The sequence below is a fragment of the Barbatula barbatula genome (assembly GCF_947034865.1).
Source record: "Barbatula barbatula genome assembly, chromosome: 9".
NCBI lineage: Eukaryota > Metazoa > Chordata > Actinopteri > Cypriniformes > Nemacheilidae > Barbatula > Barbatula barbatula.
This window is the reverse complement of record NC_136772.1, coordinates 22,052,869-22,072,647: the sequence shown is the minus strand read 5'-3', so window position 1 is coordinate 22,072,647 and position 19,779 is coordinate 22,052,869. Positions and strand designations below refer to the sequence as shown.

At 40.4% G+C, this 19,779-nt stretch overlaps 1 protein-coding gene across 5 annotated transcripts in view; it reads right to left on the bottom strand.

Moving 5' to 3' along the window:
* Nucleotides 1-18,617, bottom strand: part of raph1a (Ras association (RalGDS/AF-6) and pleckstrin homology domains 1a) — a 54,074-nt gene extending 35,457 nt beyond the window's left edge. The window contains exons 1-2 of one of the 5 annotated variants that reach the window (XM_079465078.1): nucleotides 18,336-18,617; nucleotides 1,125-1,181 (exon numbers count right to left, since the gene is read on the bottom strand). The gene's annotated coding sequence lies outside the window, so the exon portion shown is untranslated. Of the gene's footprint in view, nucleotides 1-1,124; nucleotides 1,182-2,215; nucleotides 2,498-7,073; nucleotides 7,140-13,444; nucleotides 13,540-18,335 lie in introns of those variants that run through there. The other 4 variants (XM_079465083.1, XM_079465080.1, XM_079465081.1 and 1 more) reach the window with 4 other exon arrangements.
* Nucleotides 18,618-19,779: the final 1,162 nt, after the last annotated feature.

The window sequence follows — 19,779 nt, the reverse complement described above, 5'->3', positions numbered from 1 at the left end:
AAGACCGGGAAATGGAGAGGCTGGAACGACGAGGGAGGAGCTGAATGGGTTAATGATAGCGCGGCCACATGGATGCGTGCGGTGGAATGTATTCCAGTCGGCAGGTCACCGCCATGATAACAGGGCAGACGACTGGCAGGGATGTAATTCAGGAACATCATAGTCCTATAGGAGAGCGGTCATAAAGCCTGGGCCCACTTTTTTTCCAAACAGAACCACATGCTTTCACTTTTTAATGGAATTACAGATGAAGCCAGACTCTGAGCACACAGGAGGATTCAATGCATAACCCAGTGTTATTCGAGATTCTGCAAACTTTTAATGCTTGGGTCTGTCCACAATCATGTTCTTCTCAAAACAGTCATCATGTGTCCATGGAAATATTGAGAGGCGATGTTTAGTGAAAAAATTGCAATTGTACACATAACACGAGATTACAGCTTCGCAGGTTTATCATTATCATATTCTGCTGTTGATGTAGAAAGAAAATATAAAGGGGAAGCATGTCATTTCTGTGCCTCTAGAAAAAACAGATTGAACCTGCAAAAATGATAAGTGTTTTCAAACAGTTCACGGGTATTCTTTTAATTTAAACTTGTTTAAAAAACAAGAAGAAGTCGCACCCCAAACTCACGCCATTGGTAAAGCCAATGTTGCTTTTTCAGGCCAGTCGGGTTGTGCAAACAAGCGCAGCAGTGTTTTTACAGCACCATAGAGCTCTTTTCAGCTTAGTTGTCCATCTACGCTAGGCTGAGATAGAAAGTATTTCACTATGTTCTACTAGTTAATGGAATCGTTCAGAAATTGAAATTGTGTCATTATTAACACGCCCTCATGTCATTTCACACAAAAGAAGATATTTTGAAAAATGCCGGTAACAAAAAAACATTGGTCCCCATTGACTTGCACGGGTTTTGTGTCCAAGTCAATAGAGACCAACGGTTTTCGGTTACCAACATTTCTCTAAATATCTTCTTTTGTGTTCTGCAAAAGAAAGAAGGTCATACGTGGTTGAAATGACAGAAGGGCACGTAAATGATGACAGAAAATTCATTTTGAGGGTGAACGATTTTTCAAGAAATGATAGGAAGATACAGGTGCTTTTGGTTTTGGATGAAACTTACCTTTGGTTCTGTGGCAGTGCCAAGATGATTCCTCAATGGAAAGGCTCCTCAATCAACCTGTGGGACAGAAAAGACTCATTAATTCAAGTCGCACTGGTCAATTAGGAGAAAGGAAATCACCATAAGAGCTGCAGGATAAACATATCAAACATAAATTATACAGCTGGTGGCTACTGAACAATGCAGCACCAACAACAATAAACTCAACACCTGTTCTCAAACCACAGGGTCATGGGAAGTTTTCCTTAAAAAGAATCCTGGGAGTTTGGTCTTAATGTGTGCTAATGGATGCGACAATTGCGGAGCACTTCAAAATGTTTCAGTCCAGATTAAATTCACATAATGCAAGTCTGCTACTTGAACCAAGATAAAAGCACTAATGGAAAAAAGTTTAGTAAATTGAACAAATCATTATTACATTGTATCATTTGGGTTTCTTCCCAAATGCCCCAGATGACACGTGTCAGACATCGGATAAGACGCCAGATGATTTGATCGGACAAAATGGGATAGTTTCTGCTTTTCAAGTGAAGTAGAGATCAAGCACATAAAACACATTTACAAGGCTACTTTCATTCTGCAGACACTTTAATCCAAAGCGACTTGAGAAAAACTGAAAAGTGACTCCAGTATAGAGCATTATCATTACAACATCATTACACCAGTGTCTTTGAGAAACACGCATCTTCAATGCTACGCAATGCATAGCCAGAACCAACATGAAAATAAACCTGTGATAACTCGACTAACAAAACAACTATGATAAAAGCACAATATTACACCTACTGGTTCCCTGACATGCATTACTATACAATTACTGAGGGCAGGGCACCTCATCCCTACGGAGTCCAGTCACAATCTGTATTCAACACCTCAAAGCATGTTTAAAAATATAGAAGAATCCCATACACGGCCAACCATATTATAGGCTGTAAAAACCTTCATAAAAAGGTAATTGTTACCATAGGATAAGGCACAGCGCCATACATCCAGAAATAAAGCCGTTGAGTGAAATCAACGCTGCTTCACTATATATAATGTCAACTATAAGAGGTGTGCGTGGGTCAATGGGTTAGACTATTTATACTCACAGAGAATGGGGTTAAAATACTCGATACACTCACACACATCCGTCTTCATGTCTGCTTTGCAGCTGTTCGCTACCAGACAACTGCCTCGGTTGTGCTTACAAAGACTGACCGTCCATCAACTTCCCCAAATGGTTTGTACATCGGCGCTCGAGCGATCTGTGCTCACACTTTGAAATAGGATAAACGCAACTAAATCCGAATAAGGAGACGAGAAAAATCTCTCTCTCACCTACGAACAGAGGAAGTACACAGATTCGCGATCCAATGCACTTACCGCGCACCCGGTGAGGAAAATCAAGCATTTGCAATTCAAATTCAGGGCTGGGCTCTCTTCTGCAGGAAGCCTAATGTTATGAGCAGGTTATGTCTCTTTCATAACTGATGGCACGAGAAACAAAAGAGCGATTCTCAATGTGCTCTCCTCCGGCGGTCTGCATCCCTCTGTCCGTGCAGAGGAAAGCCGATACACTTCCCCTTTGCAAATGATTAACCGTTGAGCAAGAGAGGATGCCAGGAGGAAGAGAGAATGAAGCAGAGTGCAGCATGCGGATAATGCTGAGTTGCAGCATGCGGCTGCAGGTCGCTGGGACCACAAGGGGAGTCGGAGCGGTCTTGCAGAAATCAGAGCGAGCAGCCATTATATCAACATGCTGACCTAATACTGTAGAGGTGTTAACACGCTGTTGACCGAAAATAGTTGGATGAAATCTGAATGAATCAGAAATAACCAGCGGGGGGGTCATTCTAACAAAACCGCTGAAACATCACAGCAGTAAAGATATTAATCCGACACAAAACAATGATCATCAGAAAAATTGATTTCTCTACCTTGCCCAAAGCAACATAGTAAGGAATTTATGTATGTTAGTGTATTTCTTTGCTCAAATTCTCATCACTGTAACATCTCGATTCGTCTGAGTGCATTATATGTTGAAATCGGAAATCAAAACAAAATTGGATATTCTACCAGATGAAAACAAATGACCCAAAAAAGGAGATTATCAATCTATAAAAAATAAGTGTCCATGCCTCTGTAACTTTATTTAGGGCCGTTTACTCATACACAATGACATTTACATTAAATTTATTTTATTTTATTTTAAGAAACATCTGCCAGTGCCTTTCCAACTGTTCACAAATTACTTGATATTTCTCTACTTAAAAGCTTAATATTCTCTTGTTACGCTGTGTACACGACTTTTTCCATTCTCATTAACGAAACAGGTTGTTGCCTGTTAATAATTAATAATTTTATATTAATAAATAACATTAATCATAAATTATAAGGCATCACGGCATGCAATTGACCCAATAAATGGTTATAGTAATGAACATGTTTAAGGCCATTTTTGTAAAAAGGAAATGCTTTTAGTCATGTCATACCTTGTTTTTAATGAAAAAAGAAAAAAGAAGTTGCAAAGATTTAAGAAAATAATCTTCAAAACCAAGATTTCCTGAGAATCCCCTGGGGCTATATTTTGGCTTTCCTTTTATGTAGAGTAAACGTTTTCTCTGCTCAAGCCTTTATGTCCTGAGGTTTATTGCTGTCACTCTATATGAGATGACTCCATTGCACGTCATCTTCGCTCCAATAATATGCAAAAACTTGCTTAATGTAATGCAATAAGGCTTTAAGTTTGTAAAATCAACTTAAATTAAAATACATTTAAAAACTATAAGCTATATAACTAACAAGTTTCACATCAACCTAAAACTATCACTCATAATGGAATTAAAATCATTCAAGTATCTCAATCACTGCAATACAGATCATTTTGATATATGTAGCGCAGACAAAAACACAAAATGGAGTAGTTAGTTTTACGTTTCAATGTAGCTTCCCTAAAACTGACAAACAACAAAAACTGAATAAATTACAGTTTTAAGGAAAAGCAAATCCAAAACTGGTAAAGAAACAAATTTGTGCCACAGAAGCTTTGATCAGGAAATGGTCCCTGTTCGGTTTTCTTTTGCAGATGAGGCAGGCAGCTGTTTATTTGTTTTATTAATGTGTGTGTGTCTCTTTATTTCTCTCTCGCCCTACAGCTCTCATTTCAAAGTCAGAGCTGTAAAGAGGAAGCTCCTCTGCCCTTCTGGACCGACACAGATTAAAACAGTAGGGAGGGCAGCTGACAGCCTCTGACAGGGGCTGTAGTGAGTCACCTGTCTCTTTTAGCTCCAAGGCTCAGTTTCAAATTGAAATAATTAACATTGCAGCGCCTGCGAGCAGGCAGAAGAGCTGCTGGAGGTCTGAAGGGAGGTAGTGGACATTGAGAGTCTTTATTAGGTCAGTAGGACTCACAGAAGGAATGGACCAGAGGGCATAGCATGGCTTTGATATGTGACGGTTCTGCGCTCCCATTCTGAAGTCCACGAGAGCCGTATTATTACCCTCACCCTTTCAAGAAACAATCGTGTACGTCATAGCCAGTGGTCGTAATTAGAAGAAAAGCCACATAGTCGAGAGAAAAGCAAGATGGTAGAGTACCACAACAACTGGGTCACGCAAATGGTTGGAGGCACATTTCTTCCAGACGATTTTTCCTACCACGTCTCTGCAAGGTCTGGTGCGTCTGATGTGAGTCACTGGGTTCAAAGCAAATAAAGGGGTCCAAGGCAGTCTGGAGTTATTTAATTTACAACCCAGGAAAGTTGGGGCAGTACGTATGGAGAGAGTGTTACGCAATTTCTAGTTTGAACAAAACCGTTTTGAAAGGCTTTATTTGGAACAATTCAACATCCAAGCACATTTCAGGTAATTTAATAATTCATTTCTGTCGTCATTTATTCACCCTCATGTTATTGCAAACCTGCATGACTTTCTTCAAATCACAAAATCAATTATGAGGAAGAACACGCCATTGACTTTCACTGTATGGTTATAAAACGACAGAGACATTTCTCAAAATGTAAGAGTCGTATACATGTGACAATTTGAAAAAATTATTTTGGTTGAACTATCCCTTTGGGTACGTCAACTCCAGAACAAACCAGGGGAAAATTAACACTAAGAGTCGATTGCTTATACTGCTGTATTTAGGTATTTTTTAACACTTTGTATTCTTGTGTACGAAGTATTAAAGCACACAATGACATCAAAGTCGTTGCTTGGAACCCCAGTAATATGGACACTTAGGGGTGGGCATTTAAGACAACCACCCAGAAAACCATAGGAACTTCATAGAAACACACCATGACAAAAATTACACCATTCATGCGAGCACAAAGAAAGCACCCCATTTTCATCTGTACACTCAAGTTTACATTGTCATTCCCCCACAGATCAGAAGCATTACTAAAGCATTCCACTTCGATATAACAATGTGAGAATAGGATACACATTAGGCACCGATGTAGCACATATTCTGTGACCTTGCAACTGAATGTGAAATGGTCGGTGTTGAGTCTGCAGCCGCATTCGAGATGTGCATGAAGTAACAAGGAAAACACCCGGTGCACCTAGACTCAGAAAACGCTCCAGCTGGTGACGTGGATGAGTCATATTTTTGTGTATTCATGTTCACAGACCACCACCTACGACCTCCAACAAATCTCACACAAAAGCCCCTTTGTGTGCTCGTCTTATGGGAGAGTTATGCTATGAGTGGCCAAACTCCCATGACCACATGGTCAGTCTATATCACCCAGAGTATCCTTAACTGGGCCACATGGCAGAAAGACGGTCTCCACACCTTCCCTCTGGGAAAACAAGACCTAGACTAACCAAGGCGCCCCCGCCTTGACCGAGCAGGTGCCATGTTGGTCTGCCAGGAAAAAAAATGAACGAAACCCTTCTTAAACAACCGAATCTGACCAGGCCGAAAGACCAGCAAACCAGCTTAAGCTTTGTTTTTCCAGAAGGGTGGCAAAAATAGCATGAGTCAATACGGATACTCATGAGACAATCGTTGCTACATTAGATCATACCGGGAACACAAAATGGTGCTGAAGGAGAAGAAACACAAAGACGGAACAAAATTGGTTGCAGCCATTTCCTGCTATACAAAAATAGAAACTTCTCGGGAGGATGAAGTGAGTTTCTGAAGAAACTAGCCAGCATGTACACACATGAAGAGCTTCTAAGGGCCATAAGCAAAATGTCCCGGATTTTCAGAGTGAACATTTTCTCCATGAAATCCTTATTTCCTAAACCAAAATTCCTCATTCTTATCGATCTCTCTGGAGGCTCCTTTTCAGCAAAATGTTGCAGCTCTTGCAGCATTGGGATCTGTAAACGGATATGGATTAGGACTGCAAAATAAATCAAATTTATAATATTGCAAATGTCGTATCGCAATTGTTTCTAATAATGTTATCATTGTAGTGAATAACGTTACATATGAGTTTCAGGAATATCCAGATGCACAGAATGATGCTTTATTTTCCTAGAATTTAAACCGTACAGTCTTATTATTCAGTTTTTAAACAATTTTACGAGACTTCACAAACTTAAAGCTTGATCGTATTAAATACGATTTACTAAGTTATCGCAGTTTTCTTCAATATTTTGTATTTCCAAAGAGCTCTGCATGTTACAAATGTGTATCGTGCATTAAAACATGACGGCAATATCTTGAAAATGAAAACGAGAAAACAATGACTGGGGTTTTATTCATTACGTCTTTCTGCACAGCCTCAGGCAGGAGTCTGATGGAGACCCATCATATGAACCTCCTCAAGTCTTGCTTTGAAATTCTACCCCAGACCCGCCAGGAGGAGAGACGAATCCATAAACCATCTCCACTTTCACACAAACGCGGTCTTTATCGCATGGACACACACAATGGTGTATATGTGTGTGTGAACGAGCACATGTCTGAGTTTAATCGCGGAATAGAGTAGATTAGTTTCTGCGCACCATGGTAGGCACCACCGGAGGGTCAAAGCACGCAATAGTGGGAATGTTTTAATGGTGACATGGGCAGTGGGACGCAGCCTTCTATGTAACTGAAATGCAAGCTTGGATGGATCTTGACCAAGTTCATCAAAATGGATGATTGGGCTAACATTTTATTAATGATAAACAGTATGCGATGCTGCCTTGGCAGCTCAACAGACTTTAAGACACAGCCTTTGTGTGACAGAGACTAAAGAAAATAGTCTGTTGTGCAACCAAACTTACAAGGCTTTTACTACAATAGTAGTTGCTGATCTACTGTGTAACTAATGTTGCTGCTTTTTGTGTACATTTAAGGACATTTTTATCTACAAAAGACAGCATGGATAGATTGTATGGATTACGTTGACTTTCACGCACAGTTTGGTGAAGAAGAACAAATGTAAACAGACACTAGTTGAGTCCCAGTCTCTTGTCGACACGGATAAAAAATCTTAAGTTTACTATTAAAATGATTTATTATTTAGAAAATAATCAAAGAATGAAGAATCAGTACTCTGTGCACATTTATGTAGCTTTAAACACACATCCAGCCATCCTTGCCCAAAAGACTATGGGTTATTGGGAAATCGCCTGAAATAAGGTCTTTGGCTAACAAACCCCCAAAATATTTTCACGTTTTAATCCATGACATAAAACACAACAGTTACAATTCGCTTGTGATGTTTCAAATTGTATTGTGTCTTTAAAAACAGCAGTTGCTAAAAGCGGCTACTTCCTTTTCTGGGGACGTTACATGTCATAGCGCATATAAATCTCACAAATAATGCAACATGGGCACAAATCTCTAAAATCATTGTTGGGGATTCATTCACAGAGTAATTAACTAACAGGGAACACGTTTTTAATAAAGTTTGAAAGAGTTGTCGGAGGCTCATTGGTGGTGATGTTGATATCAAGCGCCCATAGTGTACTAGTCTGTCTACAGCAGGGCTGTCCAAAGTCGGTCCTGGAGGGCCGGTGTCCTGCAAAGTTTAGCTTCAACCCTAATCAAACACACCTGAACCAGCTAATCAAGGTCTCGGTAGGCAGACTAGAAACTTCAAGACAGGTTGTTGAGCCAAGTTAGAGCTAAACTCTGCAGGACACCGGCCCTCCAGGACCGACTTTGGACACCCCTGGTCTATAGCATAGTATTCAACCGTATTCAATCCTGTCAAATTTACCAATCCTTAAATCCATAAAGAATACTGGGTCAGAGTTTTCCTGTATGAATTGTAATATTGTCAACTGTTAGGTTTTTTATGCGGCCCATTCGACCATTTGGTAATTTTCAGACATGAACTTTGCTAAACTTTCACCTAAATCATTAACTTTGATTTTCCACAAAGCAATGTTTAATACACAATCACATTATAAAATATTTCTTGAGTACAAAAATGACACTTACGATGGAAAGAATAGACAATACAATTGAAATTGAACAACCGTGTCAAACCCAGTAAGGTTTCTAATAAACCAAGAATATTCGCCTCTCCTTCACCCCAGTGCTGGACGTGTCGGAGGGAAAAACAGCTGGGATGCAATTATGTTTCCCCTTGCGTTACGACAGCTGTTCCAGCCTCAGGCATGCCATAACACGTCATGCACCAAAGACTGTAATGACGATCAAATGATTTTCCCCGCTCTGTGCACAGTAAAGATCTCTCTCAGTGTTTAAAGGGAGGATCCTGTTACTACTCTTAGTGACTGAACTTTCTCAGTTTCACTCTTCATTAAGATCTCGCACTCAGACAATATCAGCAGCAGTCTTCACTAGCTCCCTTTGTCACGAGATCTGTACTTAAAGGGACAGTTCACCCCAAAAATTGTAAATATAATAATGTGATAAAACACGACAAAAAGGCAGAAGTCAATAGCCAGAGAGGGGCAGCAGCCGGTCCAGTTAGTGAGCGCTCACCTCACACGGAGATCCGGCGGAGCATACGCGAGCAGTCGAAAAAGAAAACCCTGTTGTACTAAACTTTCACAAACTTAATAAGTTTCAGGAAGGTCTTTCTCGGCATCTAATCTGTGCAGTAACCGACAGGGAAAACCAGCTCAGTCAATTAAGCGTTTCCCAAAATCTGTCACTGTTAAGATATAAGAACATGATCATACTTCTGTTTGTTAGCCAGCTCACACGCGCTGCTCGAGACAAATACAGTAAAACTGCCAAAAACACCTCTCAAGTGTGTCATTATTTTGACTGAGGATGTGTGAATTTGTGAAATTGACTCCCGTTTAACAATTGGCACTACCAATTCGCGTTTATTTACTATTATAGACTTGTTTTAATGTCTGACAACAGAAAATGTCAATGAGAATGGCTTTATTGGGCACTTGGTTGTATTAAAATACAACATGTTACAGTTCAAAGACAAGAAGCGAAAGTGCAAATACTTGTATGACTCCGGGCGCAAATGCGGCGTGATGACGTTTTCTGTATGCTAATCATTACATCATTTCTGAATCGATGCGTGACCCTAAGAATCTATTCTGAATCGAATCGTAAGGAACCAAACGATTCCCAACCCTATCAAGGCCATGGTTCCTCATTCCTGGGGCCATATGACAGAGCTTCCTATAGACACAAACTTTGGACAAAAGAATATGATGGCAGATTTTCAAGTCCGACACTAAATCAACTCACCAGAAGCTTTCTTCCATTTCTAACGAAGCTATTTTACAATCGAGCTTTCTGGTAAGCCAACCATTTATTGCTGAGAAGATGCCATCGATTGAATTTTCTTTAAAAGCAGAAACAAACTGGTTTGCATAGTTACATAAGTTTGATACTTCAGAGAGTCGACCATTCACCATGGCACGGAGTGAAAGAAACAGGCCAGGACAGGACAACTCGCGTCGCTCTGATTGTGTTAAGAACACAAATGACTACAGTCAGCGAGACATCCCTGTTACGATCTGAACTGACAGAGAGACAGGACAGGCCTTGATAGTTTGATGCTCTATCATGTGAACTGAACTCTACCCGCATTCTCAGTCTCTCACGTCCACACCCTCCCTTACTTCCCCGAACATGCACTTGGCCTCTTTTTGAGAACAGGTCAGAGCTGCTACAGAGACATTAGCATCACGGATTTGGTCATCTTGCATAAAAATAACAAGCACAATAATTGCTTCTAAAAACTGCTATTTTTACATTTTGCAGAAAATGTAGGTGGTGTGCAAAACCCACCGTCACTATTCTGAATGGTTGCCTTTGGGTTGCTAATGTGATAATGGCGGCTATCAGCTATGGGTGGTCACTGGGTGGCCATTAAGATATTTTGCTTTTTAAATATACGTCATGTCCCTCAAGTTTTATTTAAAGGTCCAGTGTGTGAAATGTAGTGGAATCTAGAGGTGATGTTTCGTATTGCAACCAACAGCTCACTTCACCCCTCTCGTTCGAAGCACTTTGGCGGCTGACACAGGATTAAGATGTTGCGTTTACAATTCTTTGTAGAAGGAGACGCGTACAGTAGAGCAGTTTGTCGGGGCTACTGTAGAAACAACATGATGAATTCCATGCAAGTGGACCTGCGGTGTTTGTAGATAGAAATAGCTCATTCTAAGATGATAAAACATAACCCTTCTTTATGTACGGCCTTTATATACCTCTCAAGACATGGTTATACATAATATATTGCATTGCTGTCAAAATATCCTCCAAAAAATTACACACAGCACCTTTCAGCCAATCGGCAAAAGGCCAATAGAAGAGTTATACCAATAGTTGACCTAAACTGCTAAAATAATAGCATTGCAATTCCTGAAAAAAGTCCTGCCATCTTACAAAACTATATTTAAAATTTCACTGAAGCAAAGTTCTCACTGTTTTGACCTGTAAGAATCCGAGAGGAGAGCATATTGTTTTTTTACAAATTGTGTATTTACAAGGGGTGAATAACTGTACCATACCATCCATCCATAAATCAAAAGTAGCACTTAAATCAAGACAACGAATCAGCAAAATACCACACAAACTACTCAGAAAACTGGCTAAATGTACACTCCTATCATTAAAAGCAATTGGAAGGTTCCCCACACATGGTAATTTGTGATCTGGAGGAGGGTGACCGACACATTTCCAAGAAGCGATCCACTCAGCGCACTCAATAATAACACAAAGCACCTCAGGCGAACCCGTCTCGAACAAGTACGTTTAAAGTACTCTCCATCAGCACCGGGCATCACTAATGTTGAGCAAATACGTTAACAAGATCTAAATACTTGATTCTGATTGGTCCATCAAGGCGGTGAAACATTTATGCATTATGTCCACTAAACCGTATAATTGTGTATGTTTCCAATTTTTTACTCTGATCAATGTTTCATGTCCATTGAGTGCATGCATAAAGTTTCTAGCAAGTATTCATTACACGAGGCATGTGTACTTCACTTTAGGCAGGGCTCGACAACACCGATTACCAGATAAGTAACTTATAACAGTGCTACGGAAAAATCGGTCTGTGGTATATAACGATAAACTCTTAACGGTAAGCTCATGATTCGGTACTAGGTGTGTGACGAAATCCGATTGGCCTAGCAAGAACACAATATTCTCACGCAATGGGCATGATGGAGTGCTGAGCTCACAATTGCGAACATTTTGGTCGCATATGCTCCCTATATTTAACTAGTGCAACCTCAAAATATAATTGTGTAAGTGCACATTTTGTTGTGGTGCTGTTTTATTACTGTACAAAACACGCTACAAACGGTACAGTAGGCCGTGACGTCAGTGACTACTCGATGTGTATTGTTGCAACAAAGAGAATATCAGACAATGAAAGACATGAACCAGTTCATTCAGTCTCATTTTGACTCAATTGACTCGTTCGTTCAGTGAAGGGCGTGTTCATACAGTACATTGTGAAACGCCATCTCTCTACGTCGTGCATTGTAACATTTTTGCTTTGCAAAATATCGTACCATGAAGTACTGTTACCTCCTTTTGCTAAGAATAAAAAGAATAGGTGCATTAGACAGAGCTGCGTGTGTTTGTATGAATTGTGTTTGTCGTGGTTGTGCTTGTTTGCGTGTGACAATAAACGATGGTGCAGCGCATCAAGTCCATATAACTAGATGCGGATGTTTATCCTGTTTTTTAAATATGTCATCCGGCTTTTCTGCGTGTTTGAGTGAATGAGGTTCACAGATTAACAAACTACACGAGTGATGGTCAAGACCATTCTTAATGTCGAGCCCTGAATTAGGATCTTGACCATCCTACCCCGATTTATTTTGCAATAATCACCACCGTATAAAAAAATCTGATGATAAAAACTATTCTAGGAAATTCAAGGGCAACAAATGTCTGACACAGAAGGACAAACAACATGCTTAGAGTGCCACTTCACACCCAGCTGATGTTGGGCCTTGAGAAGAACCCGCTGAACTGAGGGAGAGCTCTGGCTCTTCTTCCTTTAACCCCCTTTAGCTTGTGTCCTGTGGGAAATAGTCGGCTCTCTCACAGGGAGACTGGGTATGAACGGCTGCCAAGGTCAATTGTGTGTCCATCAAATCTTGGCATCAGTATAACGTGACACTTAATCTAATTGACTGTCAGTGGCTGAAGACGCTCAAATGAAGCCTGCAGCCTGTCAGGAGTTTGTCAAAGACAAAAAACAAGAAGTCAGCAAGTGGAAAGTCAGTCACACCCTGTGCGATTCTCAAGTTGAGCTGTGAGGTTTACACCTGCAGTGTATACAAATGCTGTTTCATAAGAGGACAGTGTGCCACGTGCTTCTCAGATCTCAAAAACAGACATTTCATAATGAAATAATCATGTGCTTTAACAAAAATCCAAGCGTCACATTTCCACAAGGCAAAGATGCTACTTTAATTAGCAAAAACATGATTAAAATTATGTACACAAGATTATAACAGCCAAAAGCTCAAGACTGCGCCTAAATGGTTGCATTTTACAACCAGTTTTCTTTTCGACAAGTACTCGTGCATGTGCGAACTAACAAAAATGTTTTTTTCTAGTCGTTATCTCTAATGTGAAAAGACGAGTAAATCGCGGGGCCACCAGTGTACGCATATGTGTGTGGGAAGGGCAAAGTCCAGAGATGCGCTGCCGCGCGTGACCGACGTGACGACATTGAGAAACATTAGTCACAGCTCAGCATATCATTAACAAGTTTACAGACACAACGTGAGCGCATTACTATGATTCAATGTTTGCTATGACGGATTTTCTGAGGTCGAGTGATTTGAAATTGAGACATTTTAAACTAAACTAACCGCAGAGGAGATGAAAAGTGTCCTCTATATACAATATAACCATCATAAGAACAATTTAAAACGAGTAAAACAACCGTAAAAATGTCCCATTTCTTTACATGTTAAATATGTTTGGCGGCGCTCTGCGTGCCCGTCTGGGACACCACTGCCCATATAACCAAAATGGCATGATCCCCATTGCATTAGACCTCTGCGAAGATTTGACTTCGAGATGGGTAGACGAATCAGGCTCATCCGGGTCCCCCTCGTGGTCTTGAACATTATTTGGCGAATGGGCTCCATATGACATTGAGAAATCCATTATGGTTTGTTATGAGCGCAAGCCGTGTTGAAACAAAAAGCATGTTAGGGTCAGGGTCCGGTATGTGATCTGTGCGCGCTAGCTCTTAAAGGGACAGCAGCATAATAAACATCTGTTTTAATGCTCATCAAACGAAAACAAAACACTAACTTCACCGGACTGAATAACTTTAATACGGTTAAAACAAATTTTTTATATATACTGTCATGACTATGAAGTTATATTTTATATTTGACTCATTTATTCAGTTTCTGTACTTGATAACCAGAGCTAGACCAACTTAACACCTAAAAACACTGATCATTTTATTTGTGTGTTTGCTTATAATTTGATCATCTGTACTCATTTTATAACTTGGTGATTCACTGTCTTTGTCTATATGAAACGTCTGTGAGTAAGGCTAATAGTTTTATGGTATTATAACCTTATTTATTAAGAAAACTATTAAATAAGTAAAACTATTTATTACTTTTTTGTGGTAGGACAAGTAAAAATTTAGGCAGGGCCAGTAAAAATGTAGAAATTATTGAATGAATAGTAATCGGTATAATCGTGCAATCGACGCTCTGACTATAATCATACCAACAAAATCTATAATCGTTGCATCCCTAGTCTGGAGCCCTGACAGCATTGCCCAAATCACTAATACGCACAATACGTTTCTCGCAATTGCATTATACTTTTAGACAGAGCATAAGGGCACTTTACAAAACATAAACATGAAAGCACCTACAAACAAAAACAAGCGAACCAATTAATAAATATAACAGCAAACACAACACAGGAAATACAATAGACACAACATCACAATGGCGCCAGACTCAAGAGAGTGATGATATCTATTACTATGTGGACACCGAACAGAATGGGTAGGAAAATAAAATGTCCGAACAAGCAGTTTCTACTAGATCAGTGAATGACCAAATATCTCCAGAATACGTACTGGTGTGACCGGCACAAGCAAACATGGACAAATGTGTGTAGTATGGCACAGAAAGAACATACAAAAAGAAACAAAACTTAAGTTGAACAAACTGTTTCAGTGTGAAGCGGCATGTATTAGTACACAAATGTCAAGCATCCATATCAACAGGTGTCAGTATAAAACTTTCAGAGTGTTCTTCTTAAGGTTCTTAACAACGATGCTATAGAAGCATTTCTGGTTCCCAAAGAACAAAAGGAAGATATTTTGAAGAATTTCAGTAACCAAACTCATCCCCCATTGACTCCCGTAATATTTATTTATCCCCCACTGACACCCATAGTATTTATTTTCCGTACTATGGCAGTGCATGGGGGGTGAGATCTGTTTGGTTACTGACATTCTTGCAAATATCTTCCTTTGTGTTCAGCAGATCAAAGACATTTATACAGGTCTGGAACAGTCCGAGGGTCAGTAGATGACCGAATTTTCAATTTTGGGTGAACTATCCCTTTAAATTTTCGTACTTTCTGCTGTAAAAGTTCACCTGAGTTTCCGACACTTTAACCCCCCAAATAGAGTGTTTTATAGGGCTATGATTTGTGACACATGCAGCACTTTGTGAGTTATGAAGTATGAAAAATGTTTTAACCTAAAGTACACCACGGAGTGTAGACCGCTGCATAAATTAAGTTTTTTTTAATTTAAAATGATTCATTTACTGTGATGACAAATCGGTTGCTAAGAGATGGCCATGTATGCAAGCGAATATCTCTTTCTTCCCTAATTTCAAAGTGTTTGTAACACACACACCATGCCACAGTTGGGTTGCAGCTGCCAATGCTTTCAAAAGACTGGATGAGACAGTGGAAAATACGTTTAATCTTTCACATATATTTCACAGGCTACAATAAGTACCGATAAACAGAAGGCAATGCAAATATACCATTAATGGCATCAGAGTTTACTGTTGATGTGAACAATAGAAAACTAAACAAGCCTAATAAAACATTGAAACACAACGCAAGAGTCAACATACCAAATGTACAAACAATCTCCTGAGTCACCCTGTTCACCCTTACATGTTTGCAGTACCTTTGTCAGAGCCTGTATCACAGCCTGAAGGGTTAATGACGAATCAGTCCGATGACAAATCATGCTTTGGCTAAGCTTTGTTTTATTCAAGGTAGCACACATCTAAGCTGATGACAGACCACAAACAGCTGGCAAATACATTAAAGTGAAAATTCTGTCAATTTTCTTTCTTCTACAAAACACAGAAGATAATTAGACACATTTTTGGTTACCAAACATCTAAGGTACCCATTGACTTGCATTGGTTTTGTGTCCGTACATTAAAAGTCAATGGCTACCCGCTGTTGTTCGGTTACCAACATTCTTTTAAATATCTTCTTTTGTGTTCTGCAGAAATAAGTCATACAGGTTTGAAATGACAAGAGGGCGAGTAAACGATGAACGCAAGTCACCAAATTCTGTCCCTGTTGCTCAACTGGAAGACGGATGTGGGTTCAACAAATCCATAGCTTGCTTGAATCATATGGTGCTTTGGGTAAATGCATCTGCCAAATGCGTAAAAATGTAAATTTGCTGATTCGAGTTGCCATGAAAACCTCAATCACTCACAAAACATTAACAATATTGCATTTGCGTATTTTGCACTGCGTCAAAGATTGATGCCCATGGTTGGTTGACCAGCTCCTGCACAAACAAAGGACGTCCTTTCGTCCGAGACACATGGGACACTATTCATTTAAATTATTGACTTCGCCCTATCGGCACTCTTCCTATTGTCCTGAAGTGCCTCACTGTCACTTTCGGTGCCGAGTCAAGAAAGAGCGGCAGAAGCGAGAGGTCAGCCCCCTAGAGAACCTACTGAATCTTTATCAGAACCTCAAAAAGATCCCTCCGAACAAGAACACATCAAGCAGAAAAATATCCAGGGTAGACTTCCTGCAATTTGGACCCAAGTGTCCACACAGCCGGCATCCACCCCAGTTTCACAATCCCTTGACGTCATTGTAGCAAAGGAGGCCAGCTAAAGAAAGTGAAATCTGGCAAGGAGCTAATGAATACCTCGTCTGCAAATAACACTAACTATATATTTATGGGTTAAAATCACTAGTTGATTTATGGGAAAGCCTTCTTGAAATAAACGATGGATAAAATATAAATTAGTGCTAGGGCATGCAGTATAATAGAGGCAATAGCAAGCTGGAATGTCAATTACACAACATCTAAATTAACAGCAAGACTTTATAGTACAAATTGTTGATTGATTTTTGAAAGCTTGCCGTTTATGCACAGAGGTATGAAAATACACAGGTCGACAGGCAGGTGGAGCATTTTATGGTCCCCCTGAGACTCTCAAAGAAAATGTTGGAATCATTAAGTGGTAGTTCACCCAAAAAGACGTGAAGGTAGATACGCACCCTGTACAAACGTCTCAAATTTACTGCATGACCAGTAGCAGGGACAGTGGAGCTGCTGAAATCTGGGGTAGGTAGATGTTTTCTTGTAGATGATATGCATATAACAGATGAAAAACTTGGAATTTACATCAAATAACCAGCTCCATCCATTATGCCTCAAGCTGAAGTCATCGAAAATGCATTCACTACCGTGCAAATTATCCATACTTGCAAACACGGACTAAAAATGGTATTCAATACAAAAAAAAACATGACCTCGAAAGTACCATGCTAAATAACCGAACGACACTAACCAACTAAAATCACTTAATCTTGGCCACCAAAGTAGGCTAGCCACCAATTCTCCCAGGACACAACACAGTCTCTGCTCAGATTAAACTCGGACACAGATATGCAGACGAAAGCATTTTATTGCTTCCAAGCAGCACACTACAACCAACCTCCTGTGCATGTATACAAGCGATGCAACGTTCTAGATAACTATAGCCTAACAGACAACAAAATAAAAAGGATAATTGATAAATCTCTAGGCTGTATCCATCGGGAGGTTTATGCAGCAACTACAGGCTGTGCCCAAGCTTGGGCAAGTACCTGCGCAAACAGGCCTCCATTGCACGGGCACCAGGACTGGCAGTAAAAGCCCAGCTGTCATGGCAAAGGGTGGAGTCTGGAGACTCAAAACATCAGTGTGAGTGTGTGCGTGTCTGTGCGTGTGTGTGTGTGTGTGGAGGGGGGGTCCAATTTGGGAACGGCTCATCTGTTTGCAGTATGTGTCACTGCAGAATCCGCTCCCGGTTGCAAAAATGACGATAAAAACACACAAATAAAATGCATCTGCTTCGGACACGGGGGTGCTTTAAACTACGATGCCTTATAGAAAACAAATCATTTAAACCGCGTTTCACGTCAGACATCTTGTACAAAAGATCATTAACACGGATAAATGGTCCTCTTTGATGGAGCGACACATCATCTCGCGTGATGATTTTTCAATGGCTCCTCGTTCTCTCCGACCTCAAATCTACCGCAGATTTCCTTCAGAGGAAACGTTTTTATTGAACACGGAGAATAAAACAAAACAACGTCGTGTTTAAAACGTAATAAATGCACGAAGTAGAGCCGTTCTTCAGACGTGAGGGAACCGCACAGCTGTCTGTATTGAAGGGCTGCTCCCCGTCTATACATAGTTAATGAGGCGATAATACATCGCCGACGTGAAACGCATCCCATGCTTACCATGTCTACATAAAGGATTTATTTCAGAGAAGGATGACGAGCATTACACACAGCTGCGAGAATGAATAAAGAGCGCTTACTGTCGCAAACCGAGCCGACGCTCCTGCGGCTCGTGCCTTTCCCAAAGGAAACGGTAACAATGGGGGAAAACCGCGGACGTGTTGCACAAATCCAGAAGCCGGATCCCGGGTCCTCTCGCGGTTAAACTGGGGTTTCTCCACCCGTGTCGAGCGCTTATATTTGATAACGACAACGAAACGAGCGAGCCTCCCTTTTCTCTCTCGCTTCCATTCCCGTTTTGAGCGTGGCTGGCAGCTGCGGACCGATGCGCGTTCCCGGCGTCTCCGTTTCCTGTCCAGCCCAGAAATCCATGATTGCGCGCCCTGCCCTTTGTGACGTCATGGGACAGCACGTTAACGCGATCCGGTTACATATTGACACAATGGCTCTCCCGTTAAAACGTCAACGTATGCGAAGCGGGTGCCGGGATGAGTACGGCGGATATTTGATGTGACTGAACAGATGCCTGCTGAAAAAAACAATGGAAAGTCATTATAAAGCATCGGCTGTTTAGCATATAGGCGTTACAACGGCTTCTGTAATGGTGCTGTAAGGGTGAATCTGGCATCCCACCAATAAAACCCTATACAATCTTCCACAATAATAGTTGAAGTCCTCCCACATCATTTCTATACACAAAATGATGATGCGTGTTATTGTTTTTTAATACTTGAGGCTTACTTTAAATCATTTAAAATGATCTCAGGCCCCTGGTTAAGAATCATTGCTATATAAACAGATCAGTACGTTAGATGCCTTTACACTGTCTACAATTCTTATTTCAGAATACAGTTATCAAATAGTAAAAAACGTTGAATTCCAAAGCAAGTATACGGTAAGTGAAGCTACAACATACTGAAAGCAAAATTATAGTAACTTAAACTTTCACATGTGTGATCTTTAGTGTCCTCACAACCCGTAAGAACAGAAATCTAACAAACACAGACTCGACTGTTTTCATAATAATACCGACTATGATGCTTTGTTTTGCGTAAATAAAGATATCTGAACCGCATGGATGCCATCTATTGAAGCTAAATAACTCAGTTCTGGATAAGATCTGCTAAATACCATCGATGTAAATGTAAATTAAATAAAGAACAAAACAAACAATACAGTTGTCAAAAACATCATAATGTAATCGGCTCAGAGGGTGAACTGTCATTTCTTTGGCTCTACACATTGGTTTCTAGGTGACCCACAGCTGGACATATGTATAGATAATGATTATTGTGGTGGGCTTCAAATGGGTGTGTGAAACGGGAGTAGATGATAGTGAAGATAAAAAGACCCGAAGCGTAACCACATCAAACAAGTGCGAGTCAATGACTCAACAACGCTGTGTGAAACTGAGCCCACTACAATCTCAGCTAAGCCATATTTCTGTGGTCTAGATCATCCTCTCATGTTCATAGTGAGAAGACCATAGAGGTGATGTCAACTGCATTGGATTGAAAATGCACT